This window comes from Aotus nancymaae, unplaced genomic scaffold (genome assembly GCF_030222135.1).
Source record: "Aotus nancymaae isolate 86718 unplaced genomic scaffold, 86718_ANA_hifiasm-v0.15.2.pri h1tg000041l, whole genome shotgun sequence".
NCBI lineage: Eukaryota > Metazoa > Chordata > Mammalia > Primates > Aotidae > Aotus > Aotus nancymaae.
In genome coordinates this window covers 28029009-28048309 of record NW_026988455.1, presented here as the reverse complement: position 1 = coordinate 28048309, position 19301 = coordinate 28029009, and the positions used below count along the sequence as shown (strand labels likewise).

Sequence of the window (19301 nt, the reverse complement as noted above, 5' to 3'; positions counted from 1 at the left end):
AATTAAAGATAACATATTCCCTATAAAAAGTGAAACAAAAAATATGTAAAGACATAAAATACAATCACCCCTCTAACTCTCCGTGGATTTCCATCTACACTGAAGTTAATAGGAAAATGCCACCAAAATGGTATGTTTGCTTTCTTCCCCACTTTTCCCCACACATGTTTGTGTTTGTAGGAGAGAAGAGGAAGAGGGACTATTAACCAAAATATAGAGTATACATTCTTGGGTATTCTTAGAAATCTGTTTTCCACATGAACTTTAAAATCATCTTACCTAACTTCTAAATGATACACTAGGTTTCTAAATGGAATTGAATTAAATTTATGTGAAGTATAGAAAGGTTGACAATTTTTATTGAGATCTGGTTTGACTTTCCTTAAATTCTAACTTAAGGATAGAATCATTTTCTTTTCCTGGTACAGAATAATTTCATTAAACTTATCTGTGAGTATTTTTATAAGATTCTTTTTTTCCTTTCCATTTCTGACTGGTTATTCCAACAATGAAGCGCTATTCATTTATTTTTTTGTAATTCTCTTAATATTCATGTTATTGAATAAACTCACTAATTATAACAGGTTTTTAGTAGTCTCGTGGATTTTCTAGGAATATAATTAAAATATTTCATCTCCTCTTCTAATATTTATGTCACTTATTTCATTTTGTTCTCCATTTAGATAAATGAAACCTCAAAAAAATTATGCTGAATATAGTGGTAAGAACAAACAATTCTTTTTCATGACTTTAATCAAGATGTTTTGCCATTCCATGTAATATTTGTCACTTTTCTGCAAATCAACTTTGTCAGGTTTAAATAATAAAAAATAGCTAACAATGAATAATTTCTGTATATGAAATACTATTCTGTTTTTACATGTATTAAGTAATTAAATCCTCACAACCACCTTTAGGTGGTAAACACTTTTATTATTATCATTACTTGAGTAGTTACATCATAATTTTTGTCATGCTTCAGAGTTTTAATGAATTTATCAAATGCCTTTTCAACATCTAATAATTCATCTGGAATACCATGTAAATATGGTGACTTATTAATAAACATATTTTTTTAAATTTCCTTCCTTCCTTCACTCTTCTTTTATTTCTTTTTAAAATGGAGATGGGTCTCACTATGTTGCCCTAGCTGGTCTTGAACTCCTGGCCTCAAGTGATACTCCCACTTCAGCCTCCTAGAGTGCTAGGATTACACTGGCTGGCATGAGTCACTGCACCTAGCCCACTTTTGGTATTTCTATGACTTATATCTAGATATAAAATGCTTTATATATTTTTAACATTTATATGTAATAATTTTTTAATCATTCTCTTATTTTCTTTTGGTTTCTTTTCTTTTCTTTTTTTTTTTTTTTGAGACACAGTCTTGCTCTGTCACCCAGGCTGGTGTGCAATGGCGCAATCTCAGCTCACTGCAACCTTGGCCTGCCGGGTTCAAGTTATTCTCCTGCCTCAGCTTCCTGAGTAGCCGGGATTACAGGTGCTGCCACCACGCCCAGCTAATTTTTGTATTTTTAGTAGAGATGGGGTTTCACCATGCTGGCCAGGCTGGTCTTGAACTCCTTACCTCAAGTGATCCGCCCACCTCGGCCTCCCAAAGTGCTGGGATTACAGGCATGAGCCACCACGCCCGGCCTATTTTCTTATTTTTTCTAATTTCTTAAGTTGGGTGCTTATTTTCAGTCTTTTTCATTTTAAATAATGTAAGTTATTAAAAGTCTTCCATTTCCCTCTGAATACCAGTTTAGCTCTAACCCATCTAAGTCTGAAATGTTCTCCTTTGCACCTTCTAGCTGTCCCACTGAACTTTCTGCGAGCATGGAAATGTTCTAAATCTGCACTGCCTGATGTGGCAGCCACTAGCCACAAGTGGCTATTAAGTATCAGAAATGAGCCCAGCTCCAATGAAGAACTGAATTTTTTTATATTAAATTATAATTAATATAAATTTAAATAGTCATATGTAGGTGGTACAGGACAGCACAACTCTAGATAATTTGTAGCATTTGTTTTAAATTATACCTACTGATTTGTTAAAGAAGTTATTATGTAATTTCCAAGTACACATTTTTAATTCAATTTTTTTATTTTTACTAATATTTTGAATCAAATATCTGTAGAATTTTAAAAATCATCAATAAGTTTTCTTCGTAGCAAAATGTACAATGAAGTTTTAAATGTTTCATGAACATAAAGATAACTTATACTTCTATAAAGAAACTGAAAAACTGAATAACAATTTTATGTAATTACATTATGATTCCATACATGTAGTTCACTGCAAAGCCAAGGTGTTGGCTTTTCAAAAGAAAATGTTTCCAGGGTCTAGTTCAAATAAATTATTTCATATACTTCATCAAATATTCCAACTTATATGACATTTTAATTTGTTTCACACTTGTAGTATGACTTTTTTGCAGTTCTTCCGTTGTTTTATCCTTTTATGGGAGAATTCATGAGCCTTTTTCCCAATGTCCCTAAGTTTTCGGTTTCTTTATCATGTTATATCATTTCTTAGAATCCAGAACACTTTTTTAAAAGTATATTTCCAAGATACCACTAACTTATAATTCTAATTTGGATGAGTTGCTTTCTAAGAAATCTCAGATTTCACCCTGTTATTTTTTCATCCTGTTATTTCTTTTCACTGGACTCCCAGATGAGTACCACTTTTTCTTGTGTCTCACATCTCCCTCTCAGATTTCCAATGGGATCCTAGTGAATCAAAAAATCAAGCTTGTTGATTATATTATTCAAATTCTCTACAGCCTTACTTATTTTTGTCTTCTTGGTATATCAGATTCTGAAAGGAGTATTTAAATTCTCACGTTTTCTAATCAAGTGCATTTCTTGCAGCTGTTTGCCCTGCTTCTGCAGGTGCTATGTGGCTAGGGTTGTTGTGTTGTATAAAGGTTTACAGCATCTTCAAAGGATTGCAACTTGTAAATACAAAATATCTGTCTTTATGCAAGTCAGTGTTTTTGACCTTGACGTTTTTGTCTAACACTATTTATCTTTTTTTTTTTTCTAGATGGAGTCTCACTCTGTTGCCCAGGCTGGAGTGCAATGGTGCAATCTTGGCTCACTGCAACCTCCACCTCCTGGGTTTAAGCGATTCTCCTGCCTAAGCCTCTCAAGTAGCTGGGAGCTACAGGCACATGCCACCATGTCCAGCTAATTTTTCTATTTTTTGGTGGAGATGGGGTTTCACCATGTTGCCATGGTTGGTCTTGAACTCCTGACCTCAGGTGATCTGTCCACCTCAGCCTCCCAGAGTGCTGGGATTACAGGTGTGAGCCACCATGTCCGGCTGACTGACACTAATATTAACTACTTTTGCTTTATTTTTATTTTATTTGCCTAGTTTATCTTCACCCAATCATCCATTTTCAACCTTTTTTGTCACCGAACACACACACACACACATGCACGCACACACACTGGGTGGGGGGCAGAGAGACAGACACCCCACTAAACTGTGTAACTTTCAATATCTGACCTTTTGAGGGTACTTCACAGTTTATTCATAGTTGGTGATGATGGATATACATTTCACTTTATTCCTTCCATCTTATTTTCTACTTCTGGTATCAACAAATGCTTTTTTTTTCTTCCTTACCATTTTATTTTTATTGGTTTGGTTGCATTGCACCACATTTTCTTTTATTCCTTAATTTGGAAGCTTTCTATCATGCTTTTCAATTCTACTTTCCACCCTCATAGTCATGATTAATTGATATTTTTCTAACACTATACTAAATTAAATAACTAAGGCATCCCACTGAGACAAGTTAACTTACACTTTTCCTATATTACCCACTTCAGAATATTTTTGGTTAATATGTTTTATAGGTTCCAGTACTTCTATCTTGAGACCTTTTACTCATTGATTTTATTCAGAGAGATGAGATAGCATATTTTCTGAATTATTGTTTTTGAGACAGACCTTCACTCTATATATTTTCTGAATTCTTATAAACACTGACATGCAGTTTGTTAGCAGTGACAAACAATTTACAGATTCTTCAAAAGACATTTGGAAGTCTACCAGCTTCTAGTGCTACAGATGAGCAGTCCAATACTAGTTTAATGTTTAAAATATACAGAAAAATACGATGATTAAGAGCATGCAATCTGCAACCAAACTTCCTGGGTTTGAATTCCAACTTCACCACATACCAGATGCATGATCCTGAGCAGACTATTAACCACTCTATGCCCCCGTTCTCTCTTCTGTAAAATGAAGGTGACAACTTCATGGGGTTGGTTGTTGTGTGGATGAAAACTATCACATGTTATTACTTAGAATAAGGCCTGGCATGTGATAAATATTCAATGACTGTTAGCTGCTGGTGTTATTATTATCATTATTTCCTTTTAAGTAACCTATTCTTCTAAAGGAGAAGCATGTTAAAACTTTCTCTTTATATTTGAAACTCAGAAATTTCACTGGTACATATAAAATACGTCTGCCTTCCTGATTCCTTCCTGGGACTCAGTGAGCAACTTCAATCTGAAGTTTTCACTCCCTCCACTCACATAAAACTCACCATAACACAAAACTCATTATAATAGTTTTAATAGTGACCACAGGAGACAGAGGAGGCACTTCAAGATGGCTGCCTAGAGGCATCTGCACTTACCTCCTCCACAAAGCAGCAGCAAAAATAGTGAGTAGATAATCACACTTAAAACTGATCATCTAAGAGAGAACACTGAAATTCAACAGAGAAGCAACAAGAATACCTAAGACAAGAGAAGAAGAGGGAAGGCAGGCAGGCTACCTGGCCAGGAGCCCAGGGAGGCTTCCCAGTACAGGAAAAGGGTAAGTGTGATTCTCAGTAGTCCACGTGGGCACTACAGACTCCTCCAAACCTAGCCCCAGGGGAAAGCCCCTTCATCCTCACACGTCCTGAGACTAACACAGGGAGCCACTCTGAGACTGCATGAAGGCATTGTTCCAGAGAGTGAGCTCAGGTGGAGTGTGACCTAAGAAGCAAGAGTATTGGCATGGTTTTGAGAACCCAGCCCCCACTCAACTGCATCCTGCCCAGAGGCCCAACAGCCCCTGCCTCCCCAACCCACAGCCACCAATGCCATAGGCTGCTGCCACTGAGACCTAAGTAAGAGACACTGGCAGAGACCCCACCTCCCAGCAGCAAGCTGTTATGCATTTGCACATGCCCAGAGGACAGGCTCCCCCACCCACAGCCACCACCACTGCTGACCGCTGCCACTGCGGCCAAAGCACAAGCCCCTGGCAGCAACTCTATCACCCTTAGCAGTGTGGTCACCCTACATTAACGCATACCCTGAAAACAGGCTCCCAGGTCCCCAGCTATCGCCTGTGGCCAAGGCGCATACTCCCCAGCCACCTGCCTACAGTTGCTGCCACTGAGAGCAGCTCAGCAATCCCTAGCAGCAAGGCTGGGGTACATTTTCAAGTGCCCTGAGGGTACCAGCACTGCTGCTGCCCCACTCAAACACTCTCCGGGGAGCCTTTGGATCACCCCAGCCCTCCTCGTTACAGTCAGAGCCCCTATAAATCACTTGGAAGGGGCCTGAAGACAGGCCTGCCTGGCCTGGCTCTACCCCATCCCCAACACCAGAGCATACCACCTGGGAGTCTGGGGATCTCTCAGCCATGTCAACCACTGCTGGCACCTGAGCACTCCTCCCAGGAGCCTCAGGATGAGCCACCCAGCTTGCCACTACCACCACAGCTGGCACAAACCCACACACACTACCTACGGGTCTAGGGACTAGACTACCCAGCCTGTCACAACCACCACCAACACTAGCACAGACTGCTTAGGAGGCAAAGGGTTGTCCCACCACTGACTGATCCTGCCATCACCAATGCTATGCCTGCTGCTCAGGAGCCAAAGGAACCACCCACCTATCTGGCCCAAAGCTGCAACTGCTAGCATCTGAGCAAGCTGTGTGGAGGCCCAAGAACTGGCCCTCTTAGACCCACTAACACCAGTGCTAGCACACATCATGCTGGGTCCTAAGGATAGGAATCTTTGGACTGCTGTTGCCGTCAGTATCCCCATTCCCAGCAACACTTCACCACAGCCACCCCTAACAACTACACCCTAAGCCACTGAAGAAATTACAGAAACCACTGACATTGTTAACAGCCACAGAAATCATATAGGAACTACATTACTGCATGCACCCAGAATCAAAGCTACAGTGCCCTACCCAGCCAATATTATAAACATACCTTCCAAAAAAAGTCCTCCCCTGTGAAAGTAAATTAAAAAAATTGAAAGATGTGACTGCTACACTAGATGTGCCAATAATAACACAAGGACACAAGAAACACGAAAAAACAAGAAAATATGATACCTCCAAAGCAACCAATAATTCTCCAGCAACAGATTCTAATGAGAAATAAATACATGAAATGCTGGAAAAATAATTCAAAATAATGATACCAAAGACACTCAGTGAGATATAAGAGAACACAGAAAAACAATACAAAGAAATCAAAAAAAAATTCAGAAAATAAGGGAGAAATTTACCAACAAAATAGACACCATTTTTTAAAAAGCCAAACAAATACTGGAACTGAAGAATATTCATTGAATAATAGAAAAAATATATTAGAGAGCTTTGACAATAGACTAAAGCAGAGGACAAAATTTCAAAACTTAAAGATAGGTCTTTTCGAATAACCCAGTCAGACAAAAATAAAGAGAAAAAGAATAAAAAAGAATGAACAAAGCCTACATGACATATGGCACACCACAAAGCAAACACATATTCAATTTTTTTGGTGTTACAGGAAGCAAAGAGAAGATGTGAGGGAAAGTAAACCTATTTAACAAAATAAATAACTGAGAGGCAGAACAACATGGCCAAATAGATGCCTCTAGTGATCACCACCCCCTACTCGACACCCCACAATAGTAACACCAAATTGAACAACTATCCACCCAAGAAAGCACCTTTGTAAGAATCAAAAATCAGGTGAGCAATCATACCAAGGAAATGCACTGAAGAGTGTAGGAAAGACAATCTTGAATTGCTCCCACCACACGTCTTCAGTACACCAGCAGTGACCACACGGAGGTAAAGAAAGTGATTGGAGTAAAAAGTTTATTCAAAGGAATAATATCAGAGAACTTTCCAAATCTAGAGAAAGATGTCAACATTCAAACATGAAGGCTATAGAATACCAAGCAGATTTAAGCCAAAGACTACCTCCAGCCATTTAATAATCAAACTCCTAAAGGCCAACGATACAGAAAGGATCCTAAAAACAAGAGAAAAGAAACATGCAAAGGGGATCCAATATATCTGGTAGCAGACTTTTCAGTAGAAACCTTACAAGTTACAAGAAAGCGGCATGACATATTTAAAGCACTGAAGGAAAAAAGCTTTGATCCTAGAATAGTAAGTACATCCACTGAAAATATCCTTCAAACATGAAGAAGAAATAAAGACTTCCCCAGACAAATAAAAGCTGAGGGATTTCATCAACACCTGACCTCTCCTACAAGAGATGCTAAAGGGTGTTCTTCATTCTGAAAGGACAGGACATTAATGAGCAATAAGAAATCACCTGAAAGTACAAAATTCCATGGTAAAATAACTACATAGAAATACACAGAATAAATCATTTAATACATAAATCAACGAGATAGAAACTTAACAAGGACATCCAGGACTTGAACTCAGACCCAGAACAAGTAAACTTAATAAACATTTATAGAACTCTCCACTTCAAATACACAAAACATACATTACCACCTCACACCTATTAGAAAAGTGACTATATAATTGGAAGTAAATCACTCCTGAGTAATCGCATAGCATTTCATAGGTTTAAATGAAATATTGGTTGGCTGTTTGTTTGTTATCTTCTTCCCTTATTCCTTCCTGATTACATCATTAAGTATAATTATCATTATAAGAGAGGTTTTTAATAACCATTACTAAATTGCGTTCTAGCCTGGGCAAGAAAGCAACACTCCCATTCTCTCTCCCTCTTTCTTTTCCTTTTTCCTCCTCCCCATTCTCTCTCTCTCTTTCTCTTCCTTTTTCCACCTCCCCATTTTCTCTCTCTCTTTCTCTTTTTTCTTCCTCCTTAAAATAAAAAAAAAAAAAAAAAAGAAATACACAGAATATTATAATACTATAATTGTGGTGAGTAAACTACTCATATGTTGAGTAGAAAGACTAAAAGATGAACCTATCAAAAATAATAATACAACTTTTCCAGGCATAGAATAATAAGATATAAATAAAAACAACAGAAAGTCAAAAAGTGAGAGGTGATAAAGTTAGAGTTTTTAGTAGTTTTCTTTTTGCTTGTTTGTTAATTTGTTTTTGCAATCCATGTTAAGGTGTCATCAGTTTAAAATAATGGGTTACAAAATGTTATTTGCAAGCCTTGCAGTAATCTCAAAAAACCTACAACAGATACACAGAAAATTAAAAAAATAAGAAATTAAAACTTATCACCTGAGAAAATCACCTTTACAAAAGGGAAGATAGGAAAGAAAGAAGGAAGAAAGAGAAGACCACAAAACAATTAGAAAACAACAAAATAGCAGGAGTAAGTCCTTACCTATCAATAACATTGAATGTAAATTGACCAAACTCTCTAATAAAAGGAAACAATCAACAGGATGAAGAAACAACCTGCTGAATGGGAGAAAATCTTTACAAACTATCCAACAAGGGATTAATACACAAAATATACAAGGAACTCAAACAACTCAACAGTAAAAACTAATCATAATAATCTTATTAAAAAGTAGGCAAAGGACACAGACATTTCTCAAAAGAAGATACACAAATTGTCAACAGGCATATGAAAAAATATTCAACATCACTACTTATCAGGGAAATGCAAATCAAAACTACGATGAGATACCATCTTACCCCAGTTAGAATGGCTACTATTAAAAAGAGGGAAAAAAGTAACAGATGCTAGTGAGGATGTGGAGAAAAGAGAACTCTTATACACTGTTGGCAGAAACATAAATTAGTGTAGCCACTATGTAAAACAGTATAAAAATTTCTCAAAAAACTAAAAATAGAACAACATAAGATCCAGCAATCCCACTGCTGGATATTTATTCAAAGTAAAGGAAATCAGTACATTGAAGGGATACCAACACCCACCCCATGTTTACTGTAGCACTATTCATAACAGTAAAGATATGAATCAACCCCAGCATCCATCAATGGATGAATATAGAAAATATGATATATATATACAAAAAAATAATTTTTTATGGCACATAGAAAATGTGGCCATAAAAAAAATGAAATCATGTCCTTTGCAGCAACTGGATGGAACTGGAAGTCATTATGTCAAGTGAAATAAACCAGGCAAAGAAAGACAAATATTGCATGTTCTCACTTATATATGGAAGCTAAAAAAGTTGATCTCATGAAAGTAGAAAGTAAAATAATAGACACCTGAGGCAGGTGTGTGGGAGGGATGAGGGGATGAAGAGAGGTTGGTTAATGAGTGTAAATATATAAAGAAAAGAAGTTTTAAGGTTCAATAGCAGAGTCAGGTGACTATAGGTAACAATATATTGTATATTTCAAAATGGCTAGATAAGAGGACATAAAATATTTCTAACATATAGAAATGATAAATCATCAAGGTGATGGATATCCTAAACACCCTGACTTGATCATTATACGTTCTATACATGTTACAAAATATCACATATACCCCATAAATATGTACAAATATTATGTATCAATTTTTTAAATCAACCATATAAAGCATTGAAAGGTTGCAGCTGAGGTCAAAGGGCACTTCAGATTTGTCTTATGTGTTCTCCTGTTATAAAAAACAATTATTCTTACACTGCATTTAAAACAATGTGTTCTTATATCACATTTAAAATGATCATATTAAATTTTGGTCACTGTGAAGTTAGCTATATTTGGATATTCTGACAGTAACAAAAACCATTTGGACAAAGTAAGTTGCCCCAGCAAGAATCAAATCAAATAAGGTAAACTCAAGACTCGATAAACAAGTCTATGCAACGTGATATAGTAACAGAAAGCCTATATCTGAGTAACTAATTTATTCATTAGCCAAAGGATAAACCTTCAGGTACATAAAACAAGTATGTTTAAAAACTGTCGATTTTTTGCCTCAAATATAGATAATCAAAATAATAAATTACCAGAGTAACATCCAATGGCACTGGTCCCTAATAACATCCAATTAAAGGCCAAAGTTTTATTGACGACGTGGTCAGTATTATGTGCAAATACAAAGAAAGATGAGGTGTTTTAGGTCCTAATCATTAACGTACTATAAATCATAGATTTGTAAAATGTTGGAGTTGATGTTAACACCTTCATTTAACAGATGAGGAGAACAAGAAAAGTTTAAAGTAGAGCTCTAAAAAACCTGAAGGCACTTATCATAAGCTGCATGTTATTTGTATTCAGTGACTCTGCGTAGAAAAAAATACATGCTTCTAACATGTCTATTATTACAGCTGCGATTTCAGATTCAGATTCAGGTGGATGCCATTATCCTCCAGTCTCAGAATTTGATTTTTCATCCCAACCAAAGAAGAAATAAATAAATTCACTAAGTAGCATAAATAAAACCACACATAACCCACGCCCTTCAGCATTACTAGAAGACAGAATATAACACACTTTAAAATTGTTTATAAGTAGCAAAGTAAGCAAAGATATAGAGGGCAAATGGAACATTAAAATCAGGGTTGAAATCCTTAAAGTAGATTTTAGAACAAAAAATGTTTAATGAGAGAAAGGAGGAACTTTATAATGACAAAGTCACAATTCATAATGAAAATATAATAATAATTAATATCAATGCATCCAATAAGTCAACCTCCTACATAAAGCAAAAATTACAGAAGATATAAGCAGAAATCGACAGGGACATACCATTGATACAGTCTTCAAAACACTACTCAGAATTAGATGAATCAATTGAACAAAAAAACAAAATATAGAGAACCAAATAACATAATCAATATGGCAAATTTTACATCTAAATATCAAATATCTCATCCTGATACAGGTAAAAAATATATCTTATGTGAAGAAGATATATTCTTTATATCTTCTTCTCGAAAACACGATACATTCATAAAAATAAAGATATGTTCTTTATATCTTCTCAATAATACATGATGCATTCATAAAAATTGATAATATATATGACAATATATTACTAGCAAATTTTAAGCAAAGATATCCTTCTTGGAATTTGATGATAATGTATCAAGATATAATATAAGAAGATATAAAGAATGTATATTCTCAATAGCACAATACATTCATAAAAACTGATAATATATTACATCACAAAGAAAACAACAGTAAATTTCACAAAATAGAAATATTGCAAACTTTCTGATCGCAGTGTTCTAATACTAGAAATTACAAACAAAATCAAAAAACAAACAGGGAGAGTACCCATGCAGAAGGATGGAAGGAAGACTAATTTGGGATATCAGACCCTCAGTAGGGTGGAAGAAGGCATCTGTTCAAATAGACACCAGGGAGATTGTTACATAAACTGGAATTGATCAAATAAGTTAATTGGGCCCAAAATTATCTATGTTAGAGAAGAAAGTTGTAAATATGGAAAGAAAACAAGAACAAAGCCTGTGTTACTCACTTGAAAGTTTAAGTATAACCTCGTGTGTGTGTGTGTGTGTGTGTGTGTGATTATACACACACATAAACATGTACATACAAATATGGAAAATACTACAAATGTAAATTTCTGTGTAAATATTATGTATTAAATATACTCCCTAACTGTCCATTGAGATAGTTTGTAAACAGTAATAACCCAATAGCAATGTGTATACCAAGCATACAGATTTGTTTTTTAAACACTATTCTCTACTAAAGCAAAATGGCACTCTTTGAAGAAATGGCAGATTTCATTCTGGGGCAGGGAAAGGCAAGACGGGCCTTAAGCATCTTGCTGTGCCAAAAAGCAAGGGTAACCATAAGGAATGATGGGGATATCTCAAAAGGGCACACACACCAGCATGTATAGTATCCCATTGGCCAAATTCTGGGCAATTTGAATATCAAAATAAATAATGATAGCAACAAATTATAACTCACAGAGTCAAATAGGAAACCAAGTCTATATTGATATTAATAAATTAAAAGCTTGAGAAGGAACAAGATACTTTGATAATCTCAAAGTACCCCAATGTAAAATACTAATTACAAAGAGAAAAAAGGAAATGTAGGAAAGCCACACACTTAAATAATATAAAACTGTAAGGAGCACCTCAAAAGGTAAAAATGTATGAGGAACATTTGTCAGGGGGACTAATCCATTCTAGAGAGGCAGAAAAGATATGGAATAACTAATGTGGGCAAAGGGGTGGGAATGCTACACACTAGACTCCAAAATTCTACTTTATTCCCTGGTTCCAAACGTGTTCAATTTATGTATGAAGGTAGTTGAAAATCCTCATATGTTTGAGCGACACAAAGATGGAGAGAGGGTGAAAGAGAAGCTTGGTACTGAAGCTCCACGTCATTAAAATGCAAGACTGCCATCTAGTGGTGATTTCAGCAAATCCTTTCTAAGTAATGGGGGGCAACAGTGTGTGATGGATTCAGATACAGCACTACTATTCAGCGACATACATTCTCAAATTCAGATTCAAACAGATACAGCACTACTATTCAGCGACATACATTCTCAAATTCAGTATTCTAAAGGCAGTATTCTCTTTACAATTAAAAATATGGTAGGAAACATAAATATTTTAAAACTGCTTAATTTTAAGATCATTCACTTGTGAACAATATTAAATATTCAACAGAATCACTTTTAAAAAGCTCAAAGAAAAGGGTAACTTAGAAGCAACTGTCAGCCTGTTCCTTTTTGGGGATACTGCCAAAGAACAAGACCTCTATTGGGCACATTTTCCGGAATCCAACACTTAAATAGTCCCCGAACCAGCAAGCCCCAATAAAAAAAAAAAAAAAAAAAAAAATTACAGACAATAAGTACTCTCCTAACTAATATTACTTCCTCATTTCAATCATGTATGACAAATAAATACTTCCAGATGAAGAAGTTCCCACTGCAAATATTTTCTTTGGTCATCAGTCCCCATCTTTAAAATGAATTATTGCTAGTTATAATTGCTTACAATGTTAAATTCTAGTTTACCAAAATATTGGTCCCTTTCTTTTAATTATGTTGATGTTAAGACAAACCAAGATTTGCTTTATGTTGTACTGATCTAACAAATCTAAAGATAAGTTTAATAAAATATTACATCTACAGCTCCCATAGCTTCTACTAACAACCTAGTTAAATACTTACAAATACATAGAAATAAAAACAAAACTCACAACAGACAACTTCTCATCAGAATCTAGAAGGAATCCCCTATTAAACTGAAGGCAGATGGAGCAACACTGAAAAATCCAATGCAGAATATGCCTCGTGATCTGTATCTCATGGTTTGGGGGCTTTTTTTTTTTGCATTTTACATTTTGGATTCCACAGCTAAAATAAGTGTCACACTAAATAAAGAAAGAAAACAATAAAGAAGCACAAAAAATAGGAAGCAAAAAAAAAACCAAAAACATCAATTGTAAGAATTTTAAATAGGTTAAAATTGTCCATTAAAAGACAAATGGTCAAACAACAAAATTCAACCTCTTATTTATGGGAAAAAAGCAAGGATACATCAAGCAAAGAAAGATGCTGAATGAGATAAATGTGATAATTTTATACTATTAAAGGGTATATACAAAAAGGAACACGGAAAACTTACAAAATTTTATGTGCCAAGTAACATCAAATTAAAATAGAAAAAAATATTTTTCTAAATGAAGGCTTAACAGAAACACTACATAACTAAAAGACTGTTAAGTATTTTTAAGTCTTAAGCAGCTAGAGAAGGCAAAAAATAAACAAGGATATAGGAAGTTGAATAGATGCGTAATATTAAATATAAAATAATATTTGTTTTTGAAGGGGGACAGAGTTTCCCTATGTCACCCAAGCTGGAGTGCGACGACACAATCTCAGCTCACTGCAACCTCCATCCACCTCCTGAGTTCAAGTGATTCTCCTGCCTCAGCCTCCTGAATAGCTAGGATTACAGGCGCATGCCACCACACCCAGCTAAGTTTTTGTATTTTTAGTAGAGACAGGGTTTCACCATGTTGGTCAGGCTGGTCTGGAACTCTTGATCTTGTGATCCACCCACCTCAGCCTCCCAAAGTGCTGGGATTATAGGTGTGAGCCACTGTGCCCGGCCAAATATGAAATAATAAGAAATCTCTCTATACATATGAGTCTCTACCCCCCTAGTTCCTGGCACAGAGCTCCTAAAACCATTGTCATTTCCTAAGCAGTGGAGGTGCCAGGAATATCTTTCGTTCTATTTGGTCTTTGACCCCACTTCCTGACAAAGAGCATCTAAATCTCTTAGAATTTCCTTGGTGATAGAAACAACTTCTATTCTAATGAGGCAGCTCTTGGTGTACTCCTTGATGGGGACTGGTCACCAAAAAGACCAAGGCCATGATAAGAAGCTTGGAACTTTCAGTCCCAAACTCCAGCCTCAAGGGAAAGGAAAGGAGCTAGAAACTGAGTTAATAATCAATCATATCTACGTGATGAAGCCTCCATAAAAATCTCCAAAGCACAGGATTCAGAGAGCTTCTGAGTGGTGAAGGAATCCACATGCCAGAAGGGTGGTACACTCCAACTCCATGGGGAAAAAAGCTCCTGTACATGGGACCCTTCTGGACCTACTTGTTCATCTGGCTATTTATCTGAATCCTTAAATCATATCCTTTGTAATAAACTGAGAATTGTAATTCAGTGTCTCCCTGAGTCCTGTGAGCTGGCAAAATAGCAAATTAACAAAATGAGGAGGGTTATGGGAACCCCTGTTTGTAACCAAATCAGAGAGAAGTATAATAACCTGGGGACCCACTACTTTTGACTGGCATCTGAAGTGAGGAGCAGTCTTGGGAGACTGAGTCCTTAATCCTTGAGGTCTGCACTAACTCTAGGCAGTTTGTATCCTAACTAAATTGTAGGAACGACACCCAGTTAGTGTCTGGAGAACAGAAGAACTAGAATGTGTGGAGAAAATCCCCACACATTTGGCCACAGAAGTGTTGGAAGTACTGTAAGTAGTAGGAAGAAAAAGAGTTGTTTTTTTCTCTTCACTAAACAATGTATGTTAAATTATGTTGCCTACGAAGGATGACTATTATTTTCCAAGTGGCCATGAACACAAAAACTGACCAGATACATACTAAGCCACAAAAAATTACTGCACATCATAAATTCCACATCTGTGAACAAAATGGATTAAAATTTGAAAGTAATGAGAAAAGTCTTCACAAAAATAATTCAACCAACTAAAATATAAATTCTTGCCTAAATAATTCTAATCTAAAGGATACCAACATCACATACAATTACAATACAAAAAATAACAAGATCTTAATATGAAAATTTGGGTGGGGAATACAGAACTAAGTTGTAACAAAGAGAAAATTTGAAACTTAAATACTCACAGACAAAAATAAATTTAACAAATTAGAAGTTAGAAAAGGAAAAAGAAAATCAACCTGCAGAGAGGTAAAGGAAGAAATTAATAAAAAACTTCCAAAATAAATAATGAATAAAACCAGCTTTGTAAAATTATAAAACAACAAAACAAAATTAAGTTTTAAGTATCAAAATTTGGGAAAAAAACTAACCAAGAGAATAAGCAAATCTACATATTGCAGATAGCATACACAAATTTCTGCTACTAAATTTTTAAAATCTAAATGTCACTTACATAAAAACATATGATACAAATTATCAAGACTCCCTCAACAAAAAATAAAAAACTAGTCTAGACTGAGTTATAGAAAACTCTTCTCACACAATTAAAGGGTACAAAATCAGACAATTTTAGAGGGATTTTTTTTTGCAAATTTCATTAAAACATTATGTTATTTAAACTGCTCCAGAACATAGGGTGGAGAAATAAAAGCCTTTACATTTAAGTGTTCAAAGTAAGATCAGCCTCCTTTCAAAACTAAAGAAAGATAGTTCTCCAAAAAGGAAACTGATTTATCTAACTTATGATGAAAACTTTTAACAAAATTGTGACAAATCAAAAATAGCTGAATCATAAAAGATCAATTAACATGACCAAGCTGGCTTATTTCTAAAATCCAAGCGTGGCTTAATAACAGGAATATTATTAATATAATACAACACACCCAGAGGTTATAGAATAATATGATCACATTACATTCATTGATAAATGCAAAAAAATTTAAAAATCTGATTTGTAAAAGACATTATTTCTATTTTTAGAAATAGAAAAAATATGTATCTCAAAACAAGAATATGCTCAATGTAAATACTAGCAGCATTCCCATTAAAGTTAAAATAAAATACAAGGATGTCCAATGTATCCTTTTCATTTTAAACATTCTCAAAATTCTATTCAAAAACAATGAAAGATATACAATATAGCTATGAATCACAGAAATTCTAGGTATCTATCAAGAAAATCCAAAGTACCAACTCAAAAACTATAAGAATTAATAAAATGTTCAGTAAGAAGGTTAATTTTCAATTAAATGTATAAAAATTAATAGCTTTCCTAAAAGTAATATTTAAAAATAGAAGTACTCTTTCACAACAGAAACAAAGGTAAACAGAAATACAAAACTTACAAAAAGAAAACTAAAAAGGTGAAGGCATAACAAAATTTGAATCAACAAAACAAAACATCATGTTCCTTAGTAGTAAGACTGGATATAAAAAATTCTGTCTCTCCCAAACTATTCTACAAATTTAATCCAATGAAAATTTTTGGTATTTGATACAAGTACTGTGAATATTCTGAATAAACTATTCAGAAAAAATAAGTAGAAAAAGTCTTTAAGTTGCTTTTGAAAACTACAGGATATTAGATTATGTTTTAAAGTCAAGATAATTTAGAAACACAGTGGTACCAGAGCAACAAAAAAACTCCAAACAAATACTAGTGTGTATGCAGGACCATAGATTATGAGAGCTGTGGTGTTTCAAACTAAAGGGGACACATGACCAAGAGGTCAAAATAATTGAATTCAAATTCAAAAAGTAAAGAAGTATAAGCAAGTTATGGTGACGCTTTATCAATCAGGTTCTAATCTGTTTTTACTAACCTGACCATTGTCTGTAACAGCCAAACCAGAGCAACAATGTTTAGTGGCTTCTGAATGATATTTCATATCTTTCTTTCATTAGTGAATCAGGTACACAGTTGTAAATGTGAAATGTCTAACAATTCAATAAATTCATCAACAACATTTTAAACTTCTTGGAGAATGAATTTGGTTGTAGCTACTTAACCACTCAGAATAGGATTAAGTTAAATCCCAATTCACAGAAAATACTAAAATAAATCCGGATGGGTGCTGTTAAATATAAACACTGGAAACATACGATCAAATGCACTTCAAAAAGGCTGAACTAATTTAATACTTCCAGCAGCACTGTAGTACCCATTTTCCCTAGTCTTCAGCAACATATGTTCATCCTCTTTGAGAAATCCAACTTCTAGGAATTCATGGCAATAATCAGAAACATATATGAAAACAAATAATTAAGAGTATCTACTGCAAGACAGCTTATAATTTTGAAATGTGGAGAGACTTAAATAAATCTTCAATCTGTTATCATTCAAGTCATTTATTGTGCCTTACTCAATAGACTATTACACAGACATCACTAACGATACTGTTGAATAATATTTAATGGACATGGGGAAATTTTTTTTTACAAATTACTGTATAGTTTTTAAAAATGTAGTGTTACACATAAGCTTTCATACTGTAATCCCAGATCTGTAAAAGAGCAAAATTTAATTTAAAAATTATGTGAATGTGAGTAAGTTTAAGAACAGATAACAAAACGTTAAAGAATTTTTTTTTTGGATGCTCTCATTCTAAAGTTTGTTCTTTAAACTGTTTTTAATTTACTTACTTTCCTGTATTAAATATGTACCGTTTTATCATCAGAAAAACATGCATTTTACCTGGCATACTGGTATTTCTATGAATTATAAATATAAATATCTGTGTATAATAATACTTATCTCAGCAATATTTAAAAAAGAAAGTAATTAGAAACAACTTAACTGTCTTACAAAGAAAGGTTTGGATAAATAAGTTATAGTACTTCTATTGGATGTCTCCTAAAACTGTTTCACAGGAATATTTAATAACCAGAAAAAAATTGTTGATAACATAAAATTTGATTAAAATACAGAATATGAAATTGCATGGGTTATGAGTCTTATTTTTAAAAAATAAATGCATAACTATATGTATGCAGAAATCATACACTGCATTATAAAAAAGGCTGGTAAGAAGCAACAAATGTTAAAGTGATTATCTCTGGATGATGCATTGTCAATGGTTTTATTTTCTTCTTAACACCATTCTGTTTTCCAAATTCACTACATAGTGAGTTTGGAAAGTGTGATATACATACAAGAATATCCAAAGAAGAAGGGGGAAGAAGGAGAGGAAATTTAAAAATAAAGCAGCCATCTGTCCCACTGCTTTGAATTAGTTTTAATTAAAGAATTTTATTCATTTTAAAATTTCAAATGACACCAGAGAAATTTATTTTATCTATCACATAAAGGTATAGGTTTTTTTAATAAACAGAGAAGCACTGCTCCACATGTATATATTTAATTTAAAACATTGTATTTTTTTAATAAAGATTAAAGTGTTAAGGGTTCTATTTTTAAGTGAATAAATATAGTTAGTAAAAATGCAATATACTTGTAGCACTTCTGAAAATTATATTGACTACCATATCAGGAATAAATATGTCTTTATATTTTACTCATAAGGAGCACCCAACATATAAATAAAATTATATTTAATTAACTGTTCTTTTATCCTCTAAAAATATTATATAGCATCATTACCAGTTAAATAGGGAAATCACTAGGTTTCTTTACTTATTTTGATAATACTTAGAATGAGTTTCAATTAAGGTCATTTTTAAAGTTAATTAAAAGCTTAAGGCTAACAAATATTTCTGAGAAATATCACATTCCATAATTAGTTTAAAATCACACACACACACAAATGTGAAAGACTGTATCAAGAATATTCCTATCACAATTCACATAAATCAATATACTTGCTGAACTTTTAGTCAAAATATACACTTTTTTTTTTTTTTTTTTTTTTTTGAGACGGAGTTTCGCTCTTGTTACCCAGGCTGG

At 34.2% G+C, this 19301-nt stretch overlaps 1 protein-coding gene across 5 annotated transcripts in view; it reads right to left on the bottom strand.

Annotated features, from left to right (window-relative positions):
• The window catches only part of AGTPBP1 (ATP/GTP binding carboxypeptidase 1), a 183444-nt gene that overhangs the window by 44073 nt on the left and 120070 nt on the right, over nucleotides 1-19301 (bottom strand). The gene's annotated exons all lie outside the window — the stretch shown is intronic.